The sequence below is a fragment of the Phoca vitulina genome, unplaced genomic scaffold, assembly GCF_004348235.1.
Source record: "Phoca vitulina isolate PV1807 unplaced genomic scaffold, GSC_HSeal_1.0 scaffold8, whole genome shotgun sequence".
NCBI classification, from domain to species: domain Eukaryota; kingdom Metazoa; phylum Chordata; class Mammalia; order Carnivora; family Phocidae; genus Phoca; species Phoca vitulina.
This window is the reverse complement of record NW_022589711.1, coordinates 27358630-27369218: the sequence shown is the minus strand read 5'-3', so window position 1 is coordinate 27369218 and position 10589 is coordinate 27358630. Positions and strand designations below refer to the sequence as shown.

General features: G+C 41.5%; 1 long non-coding RNA gene across 1 annotated transcript; it reads left to right on the top strand.

Moving 5' to 3' along the window:
* The first annotated feature begins 1277 nt into the window (after positions 1-1277).
* Positions 1278-6547, top strand: LOC116633619. The gene is made up of 3 exons (XR_004299760.1): positions 1278-1422; positions 1515-1625; positions 6463-6547. It is a non-coding gene; the product is annotated as an uncharacterized LOC116633619 (long non-coding RNA).
* Positions 6548-10589: the final 4042 nt, after the last annotated feature.

Here is a 10589-nt window from a genome sequence, read left to right as displayed (position 1 = left end):
GACGATCTGTCCATTTCAGTGAGGGGGGTGTTAAAGTCCCCCACTATTATTGTATTGTTGTCGATGTGTTTCTTTGCTTTTGTTATTAATTGGCTTATATAATTGGCTGCTCCCATGTTAGGGGCATAGATATTTACAATTGTTAGATCTTCTTGTTGGATAGACCCTTTAAGCAGGATATAGTGTCCTTCTTCATCTCTTATTATAGTCTTTGGTTTAAACTCTAATTTGTCTGATATAAGGATTGTCACCCCAGCTTTCTTTTGGTGTCCTTTAGCATGGTAAATGGTTTTCCACCCCTTCACTTTCAATCTGGGCGTGTCTTTGGGTCTAAAATGAGTCTCTTGCAGACAGCATATCGATGGGTCTTGTTTTTTTTATCCAATCTGATAGCATGTGTCTTTTGATTGGGGCATTTAGCCCCTTTACATTCAGGGTAACTATTGAAAGATATGAGTTTAGTGCCATTGTATTGCCTGTAAGGTGACTGTTACTGTATATTGTCCGTGTTCCTTTCTGGTCTATGTTACTTTTAGGCTCTCTCTTTGCTTAGAGGACCGATTTCATGTTAAAAAAAAAAAAAAAGAAGAAGATAGTAGGAAGGGTAAATGAAGGGGGGGAAAACTGGAGGGAGAGACGAACCATGATAGACTATGGACTCAGAAACAAACTGAGTCTTCTAGTGGGGAGGGGTGGGGGAAGGGGTTAGCCTGGTGATGCGTATTAAAGAGGGCATGTACTGAATGGAGCACTGGGTGTTATACGCAAACAATGAATCATGGAACACTGCATCAAAAACTAATGATGTAATGTATGGTGATTAACATAACATAATAAAATTTTAAAAAACACACATTTTTTTAAAAAATGCCAGGAAACAAATAGGTTTTGCAAGAGAAACTTGCTCTTGCCTCCCTATTAGAAAAACCAAAGCACTGCCCTAATTGACAAAACTTTCAAAATCATCATCAGTCTAAGTTGGTACAAGTCTCTTTAATAGTTTTAAGCATTCAAGATATTCCCCTTCATAACCCAAAGTGTTCATGATATGTGGGAAAAAGAACGCCACAACGATCACTGGTGCATGTTCGCTCAGACTCTGAGATCTCTGAGAAAACTCAAAATTGCAGGGTTAAAAGTAACCTGAAAGGATCAGAGTGAAATGCCCTTGGAACGTGTGTGGTCAGTTCTAAAGTACGCAGCAGAATATGTTTTGTAGATAGGAAGCCAGCTGTAAACAGCACACTGGGCACTCCCCTCTTTGTTCCCTTGTCCTATAAACAGCACACTGGGCACTCCCCTCTCTGTTCCTTTACTCTCTTTTAAAGATTCTTACATGCTTGACTAATCCTGTATACATGGAGGAATGTGCCTTACTACGCCCCTGCTACAAATCATTATAGATCTTTATCGCTGTAGAAGGTATATAAGAGTATGGAAAATAAACCTCGGTGCCTCGGGCTGTTAGCTCGGGGTCCCCTGTGCCTCGCTATACCGTCGTCTCTTTTTCTCAGTTCCTTCACTGCTCCAGGTCCCCGACTCTCAGAGGTCAACAAGTGGTGCCCGAACAGGGACCTGAAGCCCCCGGCGAGGAGTGATCTGCCAGCAGAACCCTACAGAAGGTGGTAAGTAGGAAAGTTTATTACAGGGTTATGGGGCAATCAAATTTGAAAACATCAGGTTTTGCTGCATTGATACATCATTTTCTTAAAGAATATGGAGCCAAAGTTACCAAGCAGTGTATAGAAAAATGTTTGGAAACAGTAGTTGAATATAATCCTTGGTTTCCGGATGAAGGCTCCTTAGATGAGGAGACTTGGATCCAAATGAAAAATAATGTCTTGAAGGCTATGAGACAGGATGAAACGATTCTCCTTGATTTCTGGCCCATTTGGGTTTTAATACGAGTGGTCATCAATACTATGGAAACTGGGGATAAGTTATCCCCGGCTGAGATTGCTAAAGAAACTACCAACTCTTTACATACATATGAATTAGGCGATGAGACTTTAGAAAAGGCTAAGACTGAAAGTAAAGTTTTCGCAGCTTCACAGTCCGGGCCGTTACCCACGGCCCCTCCGCTTTTAACGGAGGACCCCACCGAAGATGATTAACCGCCCTCCACAGATTTATTCCCTCTCAAACGATCCTCCCTAGCTCTCTCACCTCTCGAAAAGGAACTCCGACGGCAAGCGGCTAATGATCTATGTATGGCTTTCCCCGTAGACCGAACACAAGCTGCTGGTCCCGTCTATGAGGGATTAGATTTAAATGCTTTAAGGGAACTGAAGAAGGCTTGCCACTTGTATGGACCCACAGCCCCTTATACTATAGAGATTTTGAAAGCTTGGGCCAATTCTGGGGAGTGGATCCGTCATGATTGGCATATGGCTGCATGGGCTTGCCTTAAGCCACAAGATTTATTGCAATGGAAAATGTGATTATCGGATGCCTCCTATATGAAAGCCCGGGCGAATTGGGCTAACCCAGCCATGCATCATATTTCTTTTGAAATGCTCACTGGCTCTGGCCCCTTTTCAGATGTTCAAGAGCAGCTGGTTAACACTCCACCTGCAGCCACAGCGCAGGAATCTGAAATCGCACTCGCAGCTTGGGGAAAGCTAACCCCTTCAGGGGAAGTGGGGCAAAGTTATATAAAAATTGTGCAAGACCCTACAGAAGCATATACTGATTTTATTTCTCTGCTCGAAATGGCTATTGACCGCCAAGTCGATAATAAACCTGCTAAAGAGCACTTGCTAAAACAGCTTGCTTTTGAAAATGCTAATGAGGACTGCCAAGCAGCCATCCGGCCACATAGGGAAACAGGAGGCATTCTCGATTATCTTCGTCTATGTAGAAATATTGGCACTCTTACACGTCAAGCTCGGATAACCTCCCTTCAACTCATGGCCCTACAAAAACAACAGGATATAAAATGTTGTAATTGTGGGAAAGTAGGACATGTCAAGAAGAAATGCCATAAAGCCCCCCAACCTAGAGCCAGTTCCCTTTCTAATACCGCCCTTAGCCTCTGCCCTCGTTGCGGCAAAGGCAAACATTGGGCCAAGGAATGCAAATCCAAATTTGACAGGCAAGGTATCCCACTCCCATTAAGGTCGGGAAATGGGATGCGGGGCCACCCTGGGCCCCGAACAACAATGGGGGATTCAATTTGTTGCCTCTCCAGCAGCAACTTCCTGCTGCGCACATAAACCTTCTGTGTTAACACTCAGTTCCGCCACCCAGGGAAGTGCTGCAGTAGATTTAACCACTCCTTTTACAATAAGTCTTCACCCTGGTCTCGGGCCTCAAATACCCACGGGTTATTACGGACCTTTACCAAGAGGAAACATGGGTCTTGTGCTAGGAAGATCTAGCCTAAATCTTAAAGGTATCCAGGTGATGACTGGAGTAATAGATTCTGATTATGAAGGAAAAATAATAGTGGTCGCACGGACTCGGGTTCCCTGGACTTTTAAGGGAGGAGATAGAATTGCTCAGTTATTATTGCCCTATGTACAAATTGGTCAATCCCAACAGATCAGACGAGGAGGATTCAGTAGTACTGATCCTCTCATGGTTAAATGGGCTTCATTATTGACTCAGACTGATCGCCCTTCTATGACTCTTAAAATTAGAGGAAGGACTTTCTCAGGTCTAGTAGATTCTGGAGCCAATATTTCAGTAATAGCCTCCCAGCATTGGCCTAATACCTGGCCCACGCAAGCAACCTCTAGTTCGGTAGAAGGAATAGGTTTTGTGACGGCAGAAGAAATTCGACAAAGTAGTGTGCCACTTAAATGTGAGGGACCAGATGGATTAGAAGGAGTTATCCAGCCTTTCATCTTAAATACCCCCATTAATCTTTGGGGAAGAGATCTCTTGCAACAAGGGGGAGCCAAGCTAATCATCCCCCCAAGTGAACCAGCTAATCAAATCATGACAAAGATGGGCTATAAACCAGGACAGGGCTTAGGCAGACAACTCAAGGAATAAAGGAGCCTATCATTGCCCAAGGACAAACTCATAGGGCTGGACTGGGTTACCCTTTTTTCTAGGGGCCGTTGAGGAAAAGAGGCCTGCCCCTATTAAAATAACATGGAAAACTTCTTCCCCGGTTTGGACTCCTCAATGGCCCCTTCCGATAGAAAGATTGCAGGCCTTAGAACAAATTATTCAAGAGCAATTGCAGGCAGGGCATACGGAGCCTTGGCAATCTCCTTGGAACTCTCCTGTTTTTGTTATCAGAAATCAGGTAAGTGGAGGCTCTTAATAGACCTTCGGAATGTTAATCCCATCATGGAGCCTTTGGGTGCCTTGCAGCCTGGGTTACCCACTCCTACAGCCATTCCTAAACAATGGCCATTGATAATAATAGATCTTAAGGATTGTTTCTATACCATAGCCATTCACCCTGAGGATAAGGAGAAATTTGCCTTTTCTATTCCCAGCACTAACAATAAGCAACCAATGAGACGATATCAATGGACGGTTTTGCCACAAGGCATGACTAATTCTCCTACCATGTGTCAGTATTATGTTGGCCAGGTCCTCAGACCTGTAAGAGATCATTATCCTCAATCCTATATCATTCACTATATGGATGATATTTTGCTGGCATCACAAACTGAAACCGAATTACAAGATGTGTATCAGGCCACTTCCCAACATTTGACTTCTGCCAGTCTCATAATATCCCCGGAGAAAATCCAAACAACTACTTGGGCTTCTTATCTAGGCACTGTGGTAGATAGAACCACAGTGAAACCTCAAACAATACAAATTCATAGGGATACCCTCCTTACCCTTAACGATTTTCAGAAACTCCTAGGAGACATTAATTGGATTTGCCCTCTCCTAGGGATTCCAACCTATAAATTACAAAATTTATTTAACACTTTACAAGGTGATCCTGCTTTAGATAGTCCTCGCACTCTATCCTCAGAGGCAGAAGCCGAACTGCAGTTTGTTGAGGAGCAATTAAAAACTGCTTTTGCTTACAGGTATGATGATTCTCTCCCCCTGCTTCTTATTTTCCCTACCCCTCATTCTCCAACTGGTGTCTTAGCGCAAGAAGACAAACCTCTCGAATGGATGACTTTACATACAAAAACTTCTCGAACTGTCGCTCCATATCCAGCTCTTGTCTCTTCACTCAGTCTCCAAGGACGAAAGTGTTCTATTCAAATTCTTGGTTTTGACCCAGCGCTCATTGTTTTATCTATCTCTTCGACATCTTTTAAGGAAGTCCTTCCTTTCTCTACTGATCTGCAAATACTCTTGCTGATCAGGCAAACTATGGGACTTCCTAAAGCGCACTGCCTGGGTTATAAATCGCATAGTTCATAATGCCCCAATCCCCTCAGCTACTACATACTTTATTGATGGTTCTTCCTCTGGGCACGCCGGAGTCGGGCCCTGCTATTCAGCGCTCCATGAAAACCCCTTACACTTCTGCTCAACAAGTCGAACTTACAGCTTTATTGTTCTTATTGCAGAATGTTCATTATCCTACGTAGTTGGCATTGTTGCGCCTTTGGAAACAGCTCTTATTTCCACAACTCATTCTATCATTAACCCTTTGCTTCAGGAATTACAATTAGAAATTCAATCTCAAACTCACCCTTTGTTCATTACTCATATCTGCTCTCATTCTAAGCTCCCTGGACCTCTTACACAGGGAAATCAGTCTGCTGATTTATTGGCTATTCCTATTTTTGAAACTCCACAAGCAGAACATGCCCATCTTCATTCCAACGCCAACTGCCTACATTCACACTATAAAATACCCTTGCGCTCTGCCAGGCAAATAGTCTCTTCCTGTCCTATTTGTCGACCTCTACATTTAACTGAGCATCCGGCGGGCGTCAATCCCAGAGGCACAGCTCCTGATTGTATTTGGCAAATGGACGTTACTCATTTCCCACCTTTGGGACGTGCCTCATATATTCATGTTACAATAGACACCTTTTCAGGATTTCTTCATGCTACTCCATTGATGGGAGAAAAGGCTGGGCATGTTATCTCTCATTTACTTGAATGTTTTGCTATTATGGGGTTACCTAATTGTATCAAGACAGATAATGGCCCAGCATATACTAGCAAGAAAGTACGAGAATTCCTTGCAGAATGGCAAATACAGCATATCACAGGTATTCCTTATAATCCTCAAGGACAGGCTGTAGTAGAAAGGGCGCATGCCACCATTAAAAAACAACTCCATAAAACTTTCAAAAAAGGAAGGGGGACTCTCCCCCCGAGACGTCATGGCACAAACCTTATTTATTTTAAATTTTCTAAACTTACCCCAAGGAGAACCATATACTAGAGCTGACAAACATTTCTCGCCAGCCTCAATCTCAACTCAGGATGCACCCGTGTGGATAAAAAATGATGAAAATAATTGGTTGCCTGGGAAATTAATTACCCGAGGCCTTGGTTATGCTTGTGTCATTCCAGATGGATCCAGTCGAGCAATTTGGATACCTCTTGGAAAGTCCGGCCCAGGACCGGGGATAAAGACAACAGAAGAGGTCTCTCAGGGCACCTGGGTGGCTCAGTCATTAAGCGTCTGCCTTCAGCTCAGCTCATGATCCCAGGGTCCTGGGATCGAGCCCCGCATCGGGTTCCCTGCTCAGCGGGGAGTCTGCTTCTCCCTCTCTCTCCCCCACTGCTTGTGTTCCCTCTCTCGCTGTGTGTCTCTCTCTGTCAAAAAATAAATACAATCTTTAAAAAAAAAAAAAAAAAAAAAAAGAAGAGGTCTCTCAGCCGCTGCAGGGATTGACTACCCAACCCCCTGTTCGAGAGATGGCAACACTCCTTGAAGAGACCTCGAAAACAAAAATTGACCCCGACAACACCCCCAACTTGGGGGCAACTAAAGACCCTCACTCAGAGGGCGAGCGAGTCCTGGAGACGACTAGATCTACCAAACCCCCTGAACATTTGTTCCTGGCTGTTAGCGGTGGTGACATGCGCCTCTGCACAGTACGGATTCCATCCTTCTTCTCCAGGCCCGTATGGGGGTCTGGATCCCGGATACTGTACCCTCAAAAAACAAATGAGTGCCCCAAATCTCCACAGAGTGCTTATGACAGCCACTGTTTTGAAAAAAGAAAGGGGGAGCTGTGGGAAACAGAACGCCACAACGACCACTGGTGCATGTTCTCTCAGACTCCGAGATCTGAGAAAACTCAAAATTGCAGGGTTAAAAGTAACCTGAAAGGATCAGAGTGAAATGCCCTTGGAACGTGTGTGGTCAGTTCTAAAGTACGCAGCAGAAGATGTTTTGTAGATAGGAAGCCAGCTGTAAACAGCACACTGTGCACTCCCCTCTTTGTTCCCTTGTCCTATAAACAGCACACTGGGCGCTCCCTTCTCTGTTCCCTTGTCCTATAAACAGCACACTGGGCACTCCCCTCTTTGTTCCCTTGTCCTATAAACAGCACACTGGGCACTCCCCTCTCTGTTCCCTTGTCCTATAAACAGCACACTGGGCACTCCCCTCTCTGTTCCTTTATTCTGTTTCAAAGGTTCTTACATGCTTGACTAATCCTGTATACGTGGAGGAATGTGCCTTACTACGCCCCTGCTGCAAATCATTATAGATCTTTATCTATCGCTGTAGAAGGTATATAAGAGTATGGAAAATAAACCTCGGTGCCTCGGGCTGTTAGCTCGGGGTCCCCTGTGCCTCACTATACTGTCGTCTCTTTTTCTCAGTTCCTTCGCTGCCCTAGGTCCCTGACTCTCAGAGGTCGACAATGATAGATGAATATTTTGAGGTCAAATCTTCTTTGTGACATGTGATCTCCTGCTATTGTGATCCACTAACATTAATGATGCAAAGGATAGTTTATGATAGGAATGCTTTCTACGCCTTATATTATTTTCTAAAATTAGTATGAAGTATATACAGAAAAGTTTTAGTGTATACTTTAATGTATTCTCACAAACCTAAAATGTTCTAGCATGCAGATAAACAATATTACTAGCAGACCTGTAGCTCCCCCTTATATCCTTATTAAGTCACTACATACTCAAGGGCAACAAATTTGATAACTTCTACGACCATAAATGGGTTTTGTCTGTTTTTGAAATTTACATAAATGAGATCATACAACGTATAATTTTTGTGTCTGCCGTATTTCAACATTACATGTGAGATTCAAAAATTGCATAAAAATATAATTCATACACCCTCAAAAAACTAATGATATAATGTATGGTGATTAACATAACATAAAATAAAATTTAAAAAATACAATGTGAAGATACCAGAATAAGAGAGCCTACAAGCCAAGGAGGGAGGCCTCAGAAAAAAACTGACCTTTTTGCTATCTTGATCTCTGACTTCTAGCCTTGGTAACTGCAAGAAAATAAATTTCTGTTGTGTAAGCAAAAAAAAATAATGGAGAGCCACTGGTATCTGTTTAATACATTGGAATTCCTGAATAGATTTTATTTTTAAAGTGTTCCATTGAGGGGCTCCTGGGTGGCTCAGTTGGTTGAGCGGCTGCCTTTGGCTCAGGTCATGATCCCAGGGTCCTGGGATCGAGCCCCGCATCGGGCTCCCTGCTCAGCGGGGAGCCTGCTTCTCCCTCTCTCTGCCTACCACTCTGCCTATTTGTGCTCTCTCTCTGTCAAATAAATAAATAAAATCTTTAAAAATAAATAAATAAAATAAAGTGTTCCATTGATAATGCATGTAAAGTATCACTGTTGAGTCTAGAGAATAAGAAATTAGAGAACTAAGTAACCAACAAGGGTTATATAATGAGTCTAAAGGTGTTGATACTGCCAGAAGTTGGTTGAGAGCCTACATGACCCACAGAGTTCTGATGACCAATGTGCCTTTTCTGGAGAAATGACATATTTAGGAATCCTGGGAACAAGTAAATAAAATAACCACATGAGGTTATAGTTGAGATTTAAAAATTTATTCTACCTTCCTAGAAGGTCTAATAAAAGCATTTTTGGAGGTAGGCCTGATTATTGTTTATAATTTCTTTTTTGAAGGATCCTTTATTTATAGGATAAATATTCAACTAATTTATTTCGATTACCATGGCCAATATTTTCTTTTAGGACATTTTGTTGTAATAAAGTAAAATCGTCTCCCTTGCAATGTGGCCCTTTCCTGCTATTTGGTCTCATCAGCAAGCCAGAATTATTGTTACATGGTAATCAAAGCAGAACCACCACATGAAATACCTGGTTCCTACCTTAATTGACAGGGAACTACATCAACTAACTCACTTCTGGCAAAAACAAAAAGGCTTATCACAATCCAACACTCAAATGGAATAAAAGAGGAACATTCTGTCCAAATGGTATAGTCTAGTTAATGAAATCTAATGCTTCCTAAAACTCATCCTGGGCAAGCAAAATGTGCCTCCAGAAAATTGGCTTCTTTATTAAATATGGAATGCCAAATATTTTCTTAAGGCTACAATCCTGAACCATCCTGATACTACAAAGAGGTTGAGTTCCACTGGAAAGCATAATTAGGTTAAATCACATCTGGTCATTTCTCAGCCAAGGAATACAGTAAATTAGGAATTTTTGGTTCAAGATTAATCAAGAAGAGTACATATTCATGAAACTAATATGCATTTAAAATAATAAGAAACTTGAATACAGCAGAGGATAATAACATTCTATAATGTTTCTTAAGAAAATACACAAACTATATGCTGGCTAATTGAATATAATAAAAAAATTTTTTAAATTAAAAAATTTTTAAAAAAGAAAATACACAAACTAAAATTTTAAACCAACATTGTTGATAAAACAAGGGAATGTCTTATAATATAGAATGTGGCATTTGAAAATAAAAGTATGTCTACAGAGTAAAGCCTTTCATCATTTTTGTAAATAGTAGTAGACAATGCTTTTAAGAAATTAAAGTTTTAGGAAAAAGAAGTAATTCAGTAACTGAAGTAAAGAGATAGTTGCATCTCAAATAAATGGCCCAGATTGTTTCCTTAGAGGAGTCTTAGAAGAAAAATTAACATGAGTCATTCTATGGAAAACTGTAGATTTTAGCAGGATGGAGTTTACTCGTGTCCCTCACAATACTATCAACTGTGAGAAGTTACCACAAGTAGAATCCTTTCCTCAGAATTTTAATTCTTATATTAAGAGGTTTGTTATTTGTGTATTTGTGAGAACGGATATCAACAGAGACAGATAATCCAAAAGACTACAGATGCTAGAACCATGTTTCCAGGGTCATATGTTTTTGTTAAATGTGCACAAGAAAAAAATTAACTATTATCAGTCAATATCCCTGTCTTTGCCACTCTGCCTTCCCCTCCATCACACCCTCCTTCCTATTGGTGACTATCAAGTAATCCTGATCATGATCCAAAGAGGGAAAAGCTGATTTTAAAATGCATGTAATTTGGATGTAGTGAAATATTTATGTGGTTTGCAGTCACTCTCATGTATAAATTTTTGCTAGTTGTACTCATGAAATATTGTCAAGAAAGTGCCTATTGTCCCTGTATTGACTCACCCAGCAACCAAATATCAAGATAAAGGGGAAAAGGTGGTAAGAATTCATCCTATAGGACCAGGCTCCA